The sequence below is a fragment of the Mus pahari genome, chromosome 19, assembly GCF_900095145.1.
Source record: "Mus pahari chromosome 19, PAHARI_EIJ_v1.1, whole genome shotgun sequence".
Classification (NCBI taxonomy): domain Eukaryota; kingdom Metazoa; phylum Chordata; class Mammalia; order Rodentia; family Muridae; genus Mus; species Mus pahari.
The window spans coordinates 70,156,916-70,173,613 of NC_034608.1; positions in this window are offsets into that span (position 1 = coordinate 70,156,916).

Here is a 16,698-nt window from a genome sequence, read left to right on the forward strand (position 1 = left end):
GAATGCATAGCTTGTAGAAACCAAGAAAGTAAAACAGGAGCATTAAAAGGCTGGGGAGTTGGGGAGCAATAGAGAGGGGGCTAGCAGGGCACAAGTAATCTGATCGGGGAGCTGGGAAGAGGGGTTCTTAGGGAGAGAGGGAGATGTATACAGAAGGTGGGAGGATGTTAACAAGGAAAGGCAGAGTACAGTGATCTGATAGGGAAAGGGTAAAGGTCGCTTCTCCAGGGAAGAAAAGGGGGGGTAAATGCAAGAAGGGGGGAAGACAAGAAAAACAAAAGGAATTTCTGAAAAAAGCCAAAGGAGATCATCCTGTTAACGATTTACCTAAAATGACCCATTATGCATGTAATTCGGTGTATAAAAATACATATACAGATTTGATGAACTTTTCTCCTCTGGGTTGAAAATGCTCCCTCTAGGATCCAAAGACCACCTAACACAAACCCCAGTACATGAGAAAGCATTTGTTGGCCAGGGTTTTCCCCATGCATACAACCTATTGCTGGTGCCCTTGGTTGACTTCCAGCAGTAGAAAGCGATCAAAGTCCTACGAAGCGATGATATCTATGAGCCACATCAATGATCTGCATGGCATGGCACAATAACCTAAGGGGGTATAGTAGTGGCCTGATTGGCTTAGCATAACCACTGGCCTTTTAATTGGATTTAAGAGCCTCTCAACAGGAGAGAAGCCATGGTACCGGAAAGCTAGCTAACTACCCAGTGCTAGTGAGTTATAGATATTAGAGATGGATCAAAACCCACTATTTTAGTAAACCATGATAATCCTTGACAATCCATAAATATTCGTCCTTAAACCCACAGGTAAGTGTAGTCTTCACCCTTCATCAGAGAAACTTTTCTTTACAACAGATGTAGAACACTACAGAAAAACATAACCGATCAAAGTTTAAAGTTTTGGAGCCCTATCTCAGTGATCAATGAAGCCTTGCAGAAGAGGGGAAGGGAAGGAAAGGTTGAAAGAGCTATAATATCAGGGGGAATTGCTGTGAAATTATGTCAACCAGTAATGTCAGGTGCTACACTCATAAAGTCTCTCCACGTGACCCACTAAATATGAGCTGAACAAAGATCGTCTTCATAGACAATGCCAGCAGAGGAAGCCACCCTAAAAGTCAACAGTATAATTGCTGGGTTTGACAACTCTAGCTAATCAAATGTCCTCGATTAATGTACCACATAATTTAAACATCCAGTGGATTTTTAAATGAGGTGTGATCAAAGCATGTTCATTGATGTAAAAAGACAGAATATTTATATGGCATATTACTTAGGAAGAAAGAGGAGAGAAGGGTGGATATTTGCTTTGTAATTTGTATATCATTATCAGTCTTTTAACATCTGTTTTTATATGTTGGCCATTTTCCAGTCATCTTGCTATCTCCTTTTGGAATTTCCAGATGCTGACTAAGCTGTCTGATTGGTAGAGATCATAGAAATTAGAAATATTGGTTTGGAGCTGGCACTGCTGCCTAAAGTTGCAAAGGAGTTAATGGTTTCAATAATTAAAAGCAATTTTTTTTAGATGATGCAGTGTAATAACAACCAAATTGTATTTTAATTTGACTCAGCATTTAGCCCATAAGATGGTTGTTCAGTGTGTTAAGAGTAGTAAAGCAATGTGTTTTAAAAATGATTTGCAACTGATACACACGCATGTATACATGCAAATGCAAGTCCAGTTTAGGAAAAGTGTTGCTGTACGGATAGACTTATATATTTCTAAATGGGACAAAACCAGTAACTATTTTTAACTCAGTCACCTTTGTTAAAGTGTAAGGGATCTGTTTCATCTGCCACAAAATCCTGAAATGTGATGTTTTCATCCTATTTCTTATTTATATATTATTTAGGTAGTATGCCAAGCATGTTGCCACCACATAATATGACCTTGCTAAGACTTTGGACTTTAGAGAAGGTGATCCACTGCAAAGGAAGTGTAAAATGATGGGGAACTGCCCCATTGCTATTTTGTAGGATCAACATCTCCTTCTGCTTCTGAAAATTCCAGTAGGTAACTCTATTTAGAAAACTCCTTTCCACAAAGACAGTCAAAGGACTGTGGTCAGTCAAACTGCTTTTAAAATCCTGTGACTAGAGAGACCAACGTCAGAAACATAATAAAACCTGAACTCTAGAACCTGAGCAAACTGGCCTGTTCCTCCACATGTCCCATGCAAAGCTCCATGCCTGTCTGTCCTTTCTTGGATGAATTAATGACCTCGTGGAAATTTATAGTAGCATTTTATAGCTGGGTTTAGTCACTTTGAAATTTTGCCCTCTGCCGCCATGAGTTTACTTTCCCTTTTTTTGTTGCTCATCACATAAAGTGAATTATCTGATACAGCACTGCTGGAAGAAGAGTGTGGGCTTGGTGTAGGTTCTCCTTTCTGTGTCTTATTTCTAAGGAGATAGGTTCTCACTATGGCAGTGGAACTTACTAAAGCGGTCCTCTTTGTTTCAGAAGAGCAACTATAATTCATCATTATTATTATTCACTTTATACCCCAATATCCTCCCAGTACCCTCTTGAGTAGATATTCCCCTAGTGTTTTCTCCCCTTCTCCTTTGAAAAGGGAGAGTCCTTATCTACGTATCACCCTCTTAATCCACTCTTCCTACCCTTGAGCACATCAAGTGGTTGCAAGACTAGGTACATCCTCTCCCATTGAGGCCAGACAGTGCAGCCCATTTAGGGAAACAGGATCCAGAGGCAGGCAACAGAGTCAGGGACAGCCAGCCCCTGCTCCTGCTGTTGCTACTACCATTCTTATAAGTAAATGTAAGGGCTGTCTAGTTAGGGTTTTAGTGCTGTGACGAGACTGTGACCACTGCAACTCTCATAAAGGAAATCATTTAATTGGGGCTGGCTTACAGTTCAGAGTTTTAGGCCATTGTCATCATGGTAGCACACAGCAGACATGTTGCTGGAGAGTTCTATACCCGGATTGGCAGCCAGCAGGAAGAGAGAGTACCACAAGGCCACAAGGCTTGGATTTCTGAAATCCCCAAATCCACCCAGAGTGACACATTTCTTCCTACAAGGCCCCACCTACTCCAACAAGGCCACCACCCTCTATGAGGGCTATTTTCATTAAAACCACCACAAAGGCCAATATTGTTTTATTAGTAACAAAGGTAATATTTTTATTCTCATTTTTAATTTATCTTCTTTATGTGGAAAAATGAAGATGTTAATTGGGCCACTTCAAGGCTTCATTATTTTGTTGTACTGGCCAAAGATCATTGAGAAATAAGTGATCAAATATTTAACCCTGTGTAAGCTTTCCAAGCCTGAGCTTGGGCCTCAGACTGTCATATGTAAAAAGATCATATAAATCTGTCCTTGAGCTGACTTAACCTTTCGTCACAGTAGGCACAGAATCTAAGCCTGAAGAATAGTGTACAAAGCACAGAAATGTTTTTATTTATTTCATTTTTGAAGAAGAAAAGGAAGAAATACATTCTCCATACCAATGCAATCACTGCCTGATATTTTTTTAACAGTTTAATGGCATTTAAATTATTTTCATGAAAGGAACCCCTAGAGGCCAAAAGGATACATATCCACCAAAGTCATAGTACCACACTGCTCGCGGTCTGTAAAGGATTTAACTATGCTTGCCAGCTCTTCACCACAGTTCAGTTGGTTTTTAATTGCGCCGTCCTACTTTAAGTTGTTACACTCAACTACTGATCATTCTGTAGAGTCCAAAGGCTAGTGGCTTCTCTTGGTGAATGAAGATAGAATAACTCATGTGAGGAGCCCTCAGCACACGGCTCTTGGATAGCATCTTTCTGGAGACCAGTAGAGGTCATCAACAAGAGTGATGTCTTGGGCCACAGGCTATTGCTGATCGATCCTCATATTCATTTTCTTAGCTACTGATATCAACAGATGTTGCTATGGGGAGAACTGGAGCCGGATCTATTTGAAGCACAGGTCTTTCTATCCTAGATCTTTTAGATGTTAGGAGAATAGAAAAGTCACTTTTATAATGCAGGGCAGCTAATCACTTTTTTTATAGCAAACACTACTAAGATTCTAAACTTAAAATCAAAACGACCGACATTCTACATTTAAGTATAATCCGTTCTTGGTTGCACACTTGACTACATCTGGAAGCAACTAAAACCTGAGCTTCTGGTCATTCCTATAAGGGACTTTTTTTAATCAGATCATTTGAATCAGAAAGGCCCTACCTAAGTCTTGGGGGCACCTTCTAGGGTAGTCAAGAAAAACAAATGACACGAAAGAAGAAAATTCTGCTCTTTTCCTGCTTGCCTTCACTTTCCATGAAAGTTCATCTCTTTGTTATGGCTTCATGCCTTTACAGGTGTTAGAATCAGCTTCTTTGGGATTCTGAGGAGGCTGAGAACAAGCTGCTCTCCAGGAATCCTCCAGGATCCTAGAGCCAGAATGAGACTGTGAAGACAGCCAGCCTCTGGGACTGAACAACTCATGATTCTCAGCCTTTCTGGTGTGAGACAGCTGTTGTTGGACTTCCTGGATGACATCCTATACACCAGGCTAGTAAATCCTCATTAACTCTATTGTTTTAATTGCTTGAGGTACTAATACAAAATACAAGTTGAAGCCATACTCTCAAGCAAAATTGAGTTTGTATGACGTAGCCAAAGTATGAAATATAAAGATACTCAAAGAATAAGTAGTCTTAGGTACAGAGACAAAATTTAGAGCTAAGATGAAAGGATGGACTATCCAGAGACTACCCCATCTGGGAATCCATCCCATCATCAGCCACCAAACCTAGATACTAATGCACATGCCAGCAAGATTCTGCTGAAGGGACCCTGATATAGCGGCCTCTTGTGAGGCTATGCCAGTGCCTGGCAAACACAGAAGTGGATGTTCACAGCTAGCTATTGGATGGAACACAGGGTCCCCAATGGAGGAGCTAGAGAAAGTACCCAAGGAGCTGAAGGGGGGCTGCTACCCTGTAGGTGGAATAACAATATGAACTAACTAGTACCCCCTGAGCTTGTTTCTCTAGCTGCATATGTAGCAGAAGATGGCCTAATCTGCCATCACTGGGAATAGAGGCCCCTTGGCCTTGCAAACTTTATATGACCCAGCACAAGGGAAGGCCTGGGCCAAGTAGTGGGAGTGGGTGGGTAGGGGAGCAGGGGTGGGGGGTGGTGTATAGGGAACTTTCGGGATAGCATTTGAAATGTAAATAAAGAAAATAATAATAATAAAAAATTTTAAAAAAGGGTCAAAATGACCCATCAGAGTCATCGCCAGATTGCTAGTTAAATTTTAGTTCATGAGTTTACTGGAAGTGATTTTGTGAAGCTTCATTAATTTCAAAACTAAAGATTATCTAATAATAAAAAGTTAAAGTGAAATCTAATGATATTTTCTTAACTATATGGTATTGTATGTACAGACTTGTGAAATAAGTTTATTCAAAATCCTTTAAAGTGAATACATTTATAGAACACCATAGTCAAAATAAACAGACAAATAAATTAGAGAAAATTAAAACAAAAGCATATGGGTTGTTAAAACACAGCATAAGGGGACTTGAAAGATGGCTCAGAAGTTAAAAACATTGGTTGCTCTCACAGAGGACTCAGATTTGGTTCCCAAAACCCACAACCAGGCAGCTCACAACCACTTTTAACTCAAGTTTCATGGCATCTGGTTCCCTCTTCTGACCTTCTGGGTACCAGCACACACTCAGATATACACATGTACAAATAAAATACAAAAAATGAATAAAACATAACATATAATTGTTGGTATATATTTATTTAAATACTCTAATGAGCATTTGGACTAGATGCTTTTAAAATTCTGAGCATTATGCAATTGCATTTTTAAATAAGCCAATAAAGTTTCATTTAAAGGCTATCAAATTTATCTATGCCACTTCATCTTTATGGTTAACTTTTAAAACTTGCAAATTTAAGTTGCACTTCTTTACAGACATGCCATTACTTAATTACTTAGTTTCGTGCTTTTATGTAATAAATTTCAGTCATTTTCAACCCCCATTTTCCTCATCCATCCTCCTCCCTCTCCCACTAGTATCCTTCTTCTCAATGAGTCTCCTCTTATTTTCATGTCTTCTGTTTGTGTGTGGCATGCTGTGTTTAAGTTCAGTTACTTGTCCAACCATGAGTGGGAAGTTACCCAATGGGGCTACACAACTGAAGAAAGCAAGATTCCCCCTGGCAACAAGCATCAATTGCCTATGATCCCTCTAGTAGGGGTAGGCCTCATACCTCAAACCCATCAGTGATAAAATATTGATGAGCTCAATCTTGTACAGCTAACAAAATCCAGTGTGTTCATGAGTGTAATGGCTACAGCATGTCCAGAAGGGGGAGATGTACAACCCAGGAATTTTATATTTTTGATGAATAGGCTATGCTTGCTTCAGACATATGAAACTGAGTTGTTTTTTAATCCAGAGAGTAAAGCTGCATGTTAGGCATGTGAACCTTCTCACTATTGCCACACTGACTGTATCAGACCTTTGATACACTGGTACAGCTATTGATGGTACTTGGCCTCAATTATCATTTCTCTTCCTAGGATTATATGTTTACAATATACCTTTGCTGCTATAATTGAATACCATTTGCCAGGTAACTCATAAAAATGAACAAAAATACATTTCTTATAGGTCTGGAAAGTGCAAGTCAAGAGGCTGTTGAGTTGGGTGCTCGAGCCTGCGATTCTTCCAAGGTAGTGGACTCTGCTCCTTACAGGAAAGACAGAAGAGCAGAAGACAAAACAAAATTAACTGCCTTAAAGCTCTTTATCAAGACATTAATTCAACCCATGAGGATGATGCCCGCATGATCTAAATACCTCTTAAAAGCCCCATCTCCCAGCACCACTTAATTGGTAATTAAATGTCAAATTAATGTTGGCAGACATTGAGACCATAGTTCAATATTGTGAATGAGTCCTATAGTCATCCTTTTGCCCTATTTTTGTTTGACAGCAGTCTACATTTTAACCTTAAAGCTACTCAACAGTGAGTGAACAGTCAGGACATTTTCATAGACCTTGCATGTTCTATACGCTAAAGGAAACTTAAATTGTTGAGCTTTGGAACAACCTACCCAAACCTAGAGAAAAAGACTTAATCTCCCTTTCCCTGTGTATAATATGGGCTAGGCACCTTGGTCACTGCATGTGGCTGTATCAGAAAAGCATCCTTTCCTCTGTTTCCTAGGAAATGATCACAGTGAAGGGATGGCATGATCCATATGAGTGATTTGAAAGGTAAAGATTCTACCCTGACTGCTTGCTGAACATGAGGTAGTTTTCTTTCCCTGGATAGCAATTGGATCTAGTCTGATCAATACATAGTCCTGTGGGAAGTTCTGCAGAATGGAGACTTTGAGGACTCTCACTTCAGTTGTTAGAGTTTTCTAATAACTGATTAATTAACTTTCGGCCTGATAGGATTCTAGATAAGATGAAGATGACATCTTCAGTTGACAGTGACAATGACAATGCATTGTGGAGAATGACTATCAAGTCTCATCACAGTGTCTCACATGGACCAAACTTAGAGCTAAACAGGTCTTTCTGGTTATCAAAATTACTTTTCTTTTCTTTTCTTTTCTTTTCTTTTCTTTTCTTTTCTTTTCTTTTCTTTTGTTTCTTTCTTTCTTTCTTTTTTAAAGGTTTATTTATTTATTTATTTATTTATTTTTATATATGTGACAAGTACACTGTAGCTGTCTTCAGACACACACCAGAAGAGGATATCAGATCCCATTACAGATGGTTGTGAGCTACCATGTGGTTGTTGGGAGTTGAACTCAGGACCTTTGGAAGAGCAGTCAGTGCTCTTAACCACTGACCCATCTCTCCAGCCCAAGATTACTTTTCTGTTATATCTAGTTTTTCATGGACAGAAAGTCTGAATATGAGTATAATTCAGAAGAAGTTATGATTGTAGTTGTTGTAAACCAAAAGAATTTTGTGGTAGCAGAATGGAACATCACAAATAGGGACCCTGAAGGAGGTACACTTTGATTCTATAAAGTATAGGAAGAGAGAAATAAGGCACATTAGGGATCATTACACATTTCTTTGTGTGTGTGTGTGGGGGGGGCTTTTGTGGTGTTTTGGTTTTTTTAAGGATACTTGAGTACAGGGTTTCACTATGTATCTCAGGTTAGACTTGAACTTGTGAATTTCCTGCCTTGGGTTCTCAGGTAATAAGTCTGTACCACTGTCCTTTCCTTTATCTTTATTGTTGACTTTGCAATAGTTATTATTTCCTGTAGTTCAAGGCATAGATGTCAACTGGAAAACAGAGATTTATTTATCTTAAGATATACGTTCTTATGTTATCATAAGTTACATAAAGATAGGAAATTTTTCTTCTTTGATAGAAAATTACATCATTTTTCCAGTGAGCTCTCTCACATCACTGTAACCCCTGGCAAGCATTCTTTCAATTTCTCTAACATGTATATTGCTAGCCTTCATATCATAAACTACTGCATAGCATCTGTTCTGTTTAACATATTTTGAAATCCTTATATATTTGTACATCATATATTTCTTGTATTGAGCCACTGTACTACACTGTTAAGTAGACCATAAGGTACAGAAGACATTTGAAATGTTTTTGGACTTTATTCACGTAACTATACATTTCACAAACATCCTGATCCTTGGACTTTGATCTCCTACGAGGACTGAGAAAAATTCATATTTTGAGCCATGTTCATGTTATTGGATTTTCTCCCACCAAGCTAGTCATCAGGCACCATCCTACATCTTAGTCCTCATTGGTTGGTTTGTTTGCCATTGTCTTTGCCACTGTTCAATTGCTGTAAGGAGATACCATCACCATGGCATCTCTTAGAAGAGAACACATTTAATTGGGACCTTGTTTATACCTTCAGAGGAGAGTTCATTATTATAAAGCCAGAAAGCTGACATGCATAGCGAGTACAGTAGCTGAGAGCTTTGCATCTTGATCCAAAGGCAGCAGGCCGAAGAGAGACATGCACAGGACCTGTTGGGACCTTTGAAATCACAAAGCCTACCCCAGTAGTGTACTTCCACTAAAAGGCCACACATTCTAATCCTTCTCAAACAGTTCAATATGAGCCTGTAGGGGCTGTTCTCATCTAAACCACATTCCACTCAGTAGATAAGCCTGTAGCCACATTGTAATGCAAAGCCCAACTTCAAAAGCCACATAATCTTTCACAGCCTCGAGACTGCTTACAAGTCCAAAGTGGAAAATCTCTTTTGTGACTCAAGATAATCTCTTAAGTATGACATCCTTCCTTTATGAAAGGAAAAACATCAAAAGGCAGATCATAATAGTTCCAACAACCTACAGTGACACAGAACTTGTATTACCAATACAAAAGGGAAGAAAGCAAGCATAGTATGGAAATACTGGACCAATGCATGGTCAAAGCCAAGCAGTACAAACTCCAAATCTGCATCCAAATCTGCATCTTCATGTCCTACACCTGAGCTCAGTGGCTTTACATAGTTTCCTTAACCCCTTTAGTTCTGTATTTTTCTTTTCTATTTCTTTTCTTTGTTTTTTTTTTTTTTTTTTTTTTTATTGAAAATGTTTCCTCTCCCTGCACCCCTCCCAGGCCCTCTCCATCTTCCCTGGATCTACTCCTGCTCCATTTCTCTTCAGAAAAGAGGAGCCTCCAAGACACAATACACAAGTATAACAATTAATGATGCAGCAAGACAAGGTAGCAGTCCTCCTCCCTAGGCTGGATAAGGCAACCCAGTAGGAAGAAAAGTCTCCCAAGAGCAGGCAAAGATTCAGAAACAGGCAATAGTTCCCACTGTTAGGAATCTTACACACACACACACACACACACACACACACACACACACACACACAGAACAATGTGACCAAAGCTGTCAAGTTCTTTCTGCTTCCTGGGTCAGGAACTTGACTCCCTCCTTGAATGATATTTGCATCAGCTTTCTGTTGTGGTTTGGGCCTAGAAGGATGCTACACCTCCTAACTCTTCTAAACTTTCTCAAACAGTATACCACCTGGGGGCAAAGCAGGAAACTATATAACCCTATAGGGGCTATTCTCAGTCAAGCCACAACAGCCATACTTTTGTTGTTGTTTGAAACTTGGGTTTTTAATAAATCCTGGCAAAACATTTTGTACTTGGTAGATGTTATTCAAAGTACTTTTAAAATACTAACTTTATCTTGACAACTCCTCAAGGAAGAGACAAAGGCACAGTAAAGGGAGGTGACTATCTAAGCTCATGGAACTAGATTCCTTGGTTCCAGAGGGACTTCTGTGTCCCTGAAAGTGTTCACATCTGATCATGAAAAACCACAAATATGCACTCATGCAACCTTCGAAAACTAGTTGTATCAGACATGATTCAGATGTTCACTATGCTGAACTTTCACACACACACACACACACACACACACACACAAACAGAATGAATACATATAAAATGTGATGGAGATATAGGGTTAGTAAACAAAAGATAAGTGAAACATAAGGAAAAGAAGAATTCTTGACTAATACTCATTCACTTTTTAAGAGAGCAATCTTTAATCTTGTCCCATACCGGTTGCAAGTCCACATGACAGGTATTTGAGGCTTCAGTGCCTTGTCTTGCCAGTTACCCTCCATGACCTCTTGATATCAGCCTTCCACTAAGGTTTACAAAAGTAATCTGATGTTGGTATCATGGACCTCAGTGTCCTGCATCTGTGTCTCTGCAAATTAGCTGGAAAGCTCATAACCACCTTGGATGCTAACACAGACTAAGGCCAGATGGGAGTTATCCAAAGGATGTTCCAATTAGAATTTGACCAAGCCAAGCCAGGAAGCAGTTTTCATGACAAAGTGAAACCAAACAAAAAAGGGAATTAGAAGGAAAATTTAGGTTTGAGCATTGTTCAACTCCAACTGACAAGGACAGGATCCTGATATAGCTGTCTCTTGTGATGGTATGCCAGTGCCTGGCAAATACAGAAGTGGATGCTCATAGTCATCTATTAGATGACACACAGGGCCCCCAATGGAGGAGCTAGAGAAAGTACCCAAGGAGCTGAAGCGGGCTGCAACCCTTAGGAGGAACAAAAATATGAACTAACCAGTAACACCTCCCCCCCCCCCCCGAGCTTGTGTCTCTAGCTGCATATGTAGCAGAGGATGGCCTAGTCGACCATCAATGGGAGGAGAGGCCCTTGGTTTTGTGAAGATTATATGCCCCAGTACAGGGGAATGCCAGGGCCAAGAAGCAGGAGTGGGTTGGTTGGGGAGCAGGGCAGGGGAGGGTATAGGGGACTTTTGGGATAGCATTTGAAATGTAAATGAAGAAAATATCTAATAAAAAAAAGAAAAAAGAAGAAGATATAAATACCAAGTTATTACTGAAGACAACAGCCAGAGGAAGGCTTCTCTTGACTTTCTTTTGGTTTTACAATCCATAAGCTATAGAAAGGAGGAAAACAAATTGCAAAATTGACAGAAAAGGGACTGTTTGAAAAAATCTGGGTATATTATTTGCTCCAGGTGTGGATTCAGCAGCTAATGTCAAGATTAGCATCATAAAGACACTGATCTCACTTGTCTGCTTACTGATTTGTCCATTTAAGCCAGGAACACTTGGCTCACAGAAAGTTCTCAAAAAAAAAGTGAGTGAACGCAGGAGTTGCTTTTTGACATGCAAAGCAGAGCACAGGCAGTTTGCAGTTAGGTATGCAGCAGTGAATTAGAGTTTTATTTCTAAATAGACATCATCAGATTTGCTTATTACTTTTCAAAGCAATAAAACCAGTGATTTGTTTTTAAATGATATGAACATTTATTAGAGAGCAACAAAATATTAGACAGTTTTTCCAAGGTCCTTACAAATCCATGAGATAACAGATATCCCTCTTTGCAGGTGAGCATACAGGATCAGAAAGATTAAAAAAATTGTCGAAATCTTGTTTGATCTTTTTCAAAAGTGAGATGTGCCGGGGTGGTGGCTCACATCTTTACTCCCAGGACTTGGGCGACAGAGACAGGTGGATCTTCGTGAACTCAAGGCTAGCTCTGTCTATAAAGTAAGTCCAGGACAGTCAGGACCCTTCCGCAGAGCAACCCTGTCTCAAGGAACTGGACTTTGGGCACTGAAAAGAGCAGCAAGTTCACACTACTCTGTGCTTTCCCTCCAGCCGTGTTAATGGTTACAATGTACCTCTGACCTTCTTCCTATTTCCAGATGAGAGTGGTGTCAGAGACTAGCAGAGGCCAGCCCGAGGTTGACAGTGGTGGGGCGCTGGAAGTGACCACCGACCACCGAGCCTCTGCTCACTGGGCTTTGCTCAGTTTCTATAACACTGGAGTGAGGAATGAGAGGGTGAAAAAAAATGCAAAGCTGAATGTAAAACACTTTGGGAAGGTGACATGCTAAGTTCTTCTAAGTAATGAGTACTAGAGCCATAATCTAATGGGAATGTGCTTAAGCTGTGGTTTTCCCTGACATTCATAATTGATGCTAAAAATAAACTTATAAGCCCTCCAGACAATACCTCTGTTGCCAAGGAAACTGCAGCAGAATGCTAACCAGAATTGTTCAAATATGCCAATGTTAATACCCAATTGATTACAGTCTAGGTTAATTATATATTTTATTTCAGGAAAAATGATAATTATTAATTCATATTAAGTATCTAAATATCATGATCAAATTACCAGGCTGGTCAAACCTATAAGATGACCTAACAATATCATTTCTGATATAGTCCCACTTTTTAATCTTCAACACATGGTATATGGAAATATAATCTCTTAAATATGTGGTTAGCTAAAGTGTCAATTAGAGCAGATTCTTTTTTGTGTGTGTGTTCATATTCTTCTTTTTTAAAACTTATTTTATTAGATATTTTCTTCATTTACATTTCAAATGCTATCCCGAATGTCCCCATACCCTCCCCCCACCCTGCTCCCCTGCCCACCCACTCCCACTTCTTGGCCCTGGCGTTCCCCTGTATGGGGCGTATATAAAGTTTGCAAGACCAAGGGGCATCTCTTCCCAACAATGGCTGACTAGGCCATCTTCTGCTATATATGCAGCTAGAGACATGAGCTCTGGGGGTACTGATTAGTTCATATTGTTGATTCACCTATAGGGTTGCAGACCCCTTCAGTTCCTTGGGTAATTTCTCTAGCTCCTTCATTGGGGTCTCTGTGTTCTATCCTATTGATAACTGTGGGCATCCACGTCTATATTTGCCAGGCATTGGCATAGCCTCACAGAGATAGCTATATCTGTGTCCTTTCAGCAAGATCTTGCTGGCATATGCAATAGTGCCTGCGTTTGGTGGCTGATGATGGGATGGACCCCCAGGTGGGGCAGTTAGAGCAGATTCTTAATCACAGGAGGGATGAGTGGAACCCATTGGATTCAACCCACTGCAGTACACACGTATTTAGCCAAAGGCTATTTATAGTCCACACATGGCACAAATTCATTCTATGATCAAAGGGTGTGGTAAGTAGAAGGTACTGGGTAAACTTGACACTGAGTGTTTCAGTGCTGACTTTTAAACAGTAGCCTCAGAAGAATGGCCATGAAAATGGAATCTAGTGCTCCAACCTCCATTTATATAATTTGCAAAATACCTACTTTTTTTTTTTAAAGCTCCTTCTTACCTACTTCACAACTTCCTCATAAAGACTCCAGAAAATATATCAGGACATTTTCTTTATAAGGTGGAAAACAATGAATTGAAGACTGACTTAATTAACAAGTAAGACTTTAATATTTTTTGGTACTTTAAATTCATATTAGTACTGGATTGATCCACGTCAGTTAAACCTGTACCCAGATTCTCACATGAAGATAACCTGATGCTTCCCGCCTAGACACTGACTGGGCTTTGCTTTTTCCTGGCATGAGCCACACACAAACCATTCTTTACTGTTAGTGAGATCCTAGAAACTTCGCTTCTCCTACAGAGTAAAAGAAAATTTCTAACTCCTCAGATAGATTCTCAAAAGCATCTTTCATTGGCCTTGTTTGGTCAAGCATCCTTCTCTTGAACCAGAAAATTAAGTGACTGGGAAAAAGTTGGGTGTGATATCCTTTAGAGAAATTCTGTGCTTATAAACTAAACGAGAAATTGAAAGGTAAAACCAATTCCATTGTGATATAAAGTATTACAAAACACAATAACTAGAATGTAGAAATACATTGTAAAATATAATATCTAGAAAAGTATTTAGTGCAGAGTATTTACTAAATATATTCATAATAAAATATAATCTATTTTAAAGTTAAATGTGCATAGTTGCTAGCTTTTAGCCATGTTTTCTAGGACTGCACATAAAGATGAAAGCATGTTGAATATAAGTCAACTTATAATTGCATCTAATCAACATGTTTGAGTTTGATAGAACTCAAAGTGTAGACAGAATCTGTTCTGTTTCTGAAAAAGTAAAGGACATTCCCTAGAGGGCCTAGAACCTAAAATAATGAAATCTTGTGATGCAATATTTCTGTGGGATTATCATAACACTAGCAGATTTTTTTTTGGTCCATTATACTGGTAGTTGCTGTGGAAACCTAACACAACCATTTACTCCCAAGTCCTACCATCGAAAAAAATAGAATAGTTTTCACCCAAAGTCTCCCCACCAAAAAAATTTAAGTACTAAGTATTGCCTTAACTTTACTCCTAGTTAGAATGAATCTTTAATTGGTCATTAATGGAAAGGGAGAAGGGAAGAATCTTTGAGGATTTGGGGGAGAAGAAAGAGAAACCAGCATATATTCTCTTCTTAACTAGTGAATGCATGCAAATGAGTTCACTACCATCTTAAACAGATTGAAACCAAGTCAGAAGGATAAATAATGCATGTGTCCTTTCATTTAGAGAATTATTGTCTTATATATAAAAAGGGCAAAGAAAGCAGAAAGGGTATGAAGACATAAATATAGTCAAAATACAAAATATCCTGAAAAGACTTTGTCTTTATGAGAGCTAGAATTATATATAATATCAAATTATTTTGATTTATTTTCTAATTTTTGAAAATTTTACATGAGAACTCTGTTTATGCAATAGTGTCTGGGTTTGGTGGTTGTATATGGGATGGATCCCAGGGTGGGGGGGGTGTCTCTGGATGGTCATTCCTTCCATCTCAACTTTGTCTCTGTAACTCCTTCCATGGGTAGTTTGTTCCCAATATTAAGAAGTAGCGAAGTATCCACACTTGGGTCTTCCTTCTTCTTGAGTTTCATGTGTTTTGCAAATTGTATCTTGGATATTCTAAGTTTCTGGGCTAATATTGCATATGTAGCAGAGGATGGCCTAGTTGGCCATCAATGGGAGGATAGGCCCTTGGTCTTGCGAAGACCATATGCCCCAGTACAGGGGAATGCTAGGGCCAGGAAACGGGAGTGGGTGGGTTGGGGAGCAGGTTAGGGGAAGGGTATAGGGGGCTTTGGGGATAGCATTTGAAATGTAAATGAAGAAAATATCTAATAAAAAATTTCAAACAGAAAAATAAAGGATTCTTTGTTTACGTAATTTTCACTTCATCCTCTTCCCTCACCTCCTCCTGTGCCTCCCCATTCACTCTCAAATTCATGATTTCTGTAATTGTTGCTACATGTGTGTATATGTGTGTGCCTGTATAAAAATAACTTTCTGAGTCCATTTAGTGTCACCTCTATGTGTTTGTATGTGTTCAGGGCTGATCGCTTAGGATTGCTTAACATATCCCTGGAGAAGACTTAGTCACCCTCTCTAGGGAAAATTAATTACCAGCAGATCTTCATCTAAAGGATATAGCCTTATGAGATTTCATCATCTACTGAGGAATGTCAACTGGTGTTATGGAGGTCTTGTTTAGGTAATCATTAGTAAGATTTCATGAGTGCAGCTCCCAGTCATTTATAGAAGACAGCATCTTTACAGCAGATATCCAGGTCCTCTAGCTCTTACAATGTTCCTGTCCCCTCGCTCTGTCCTTCAATGGTAAATGAGCCTTAGGTGGAGGGATTGTGTTGTGAATGAAGCAGTTAAAGTCGGGCATCCCATAGTCACTGATTCTCTACATTTTGAGCAGTTGAAGATTTATGCGATGGTCTGTGCTACAAAAAAGAACCTTTTTTAGTGAAGGGATGAAAGCTACCCTTATCTGTGGCTAATAGAGTAAGTATTCAGTAAGGAATTTTACTGATTTTGGAAGAGGGCAGCAGTAGATTTTGTCCTCTAGGGTTCAAGACCTCACCAGCCACAGGGAGATGGCTAGGATAACAACCAATACCGGGTAGGAATTCCCTCTTACTACACAGGCCTTAATTCCAATCAGACTATTTCTACTTACTCCTAAGACATTTGTGCCATTGCTGCAGCCTTGTGGGTATCTTGTCATGCTGGTCATTGTTGTAACAGGCGTTACAGCTACAATTGTGGACTGCTTTTCTCTATCAGCAGTTGCATAGCAACTTTGGGTACTGTGGTAGCTAGTGCTCAAGAAGGAGGCTTCCAGGTCAGTTCCAGTTCAAATCCCACAAGGACTGTGTCCAAAGTGCATGACATCTTCAGCAATTGGGTCTTCCCTTTAAGTTCTTGGAGGCAGCCAAGGACAATGACAGTATTCTCTATTGATTTTTCAATCTCTTGGAGTCCCTTGAGGTTTCCTAGGGTCT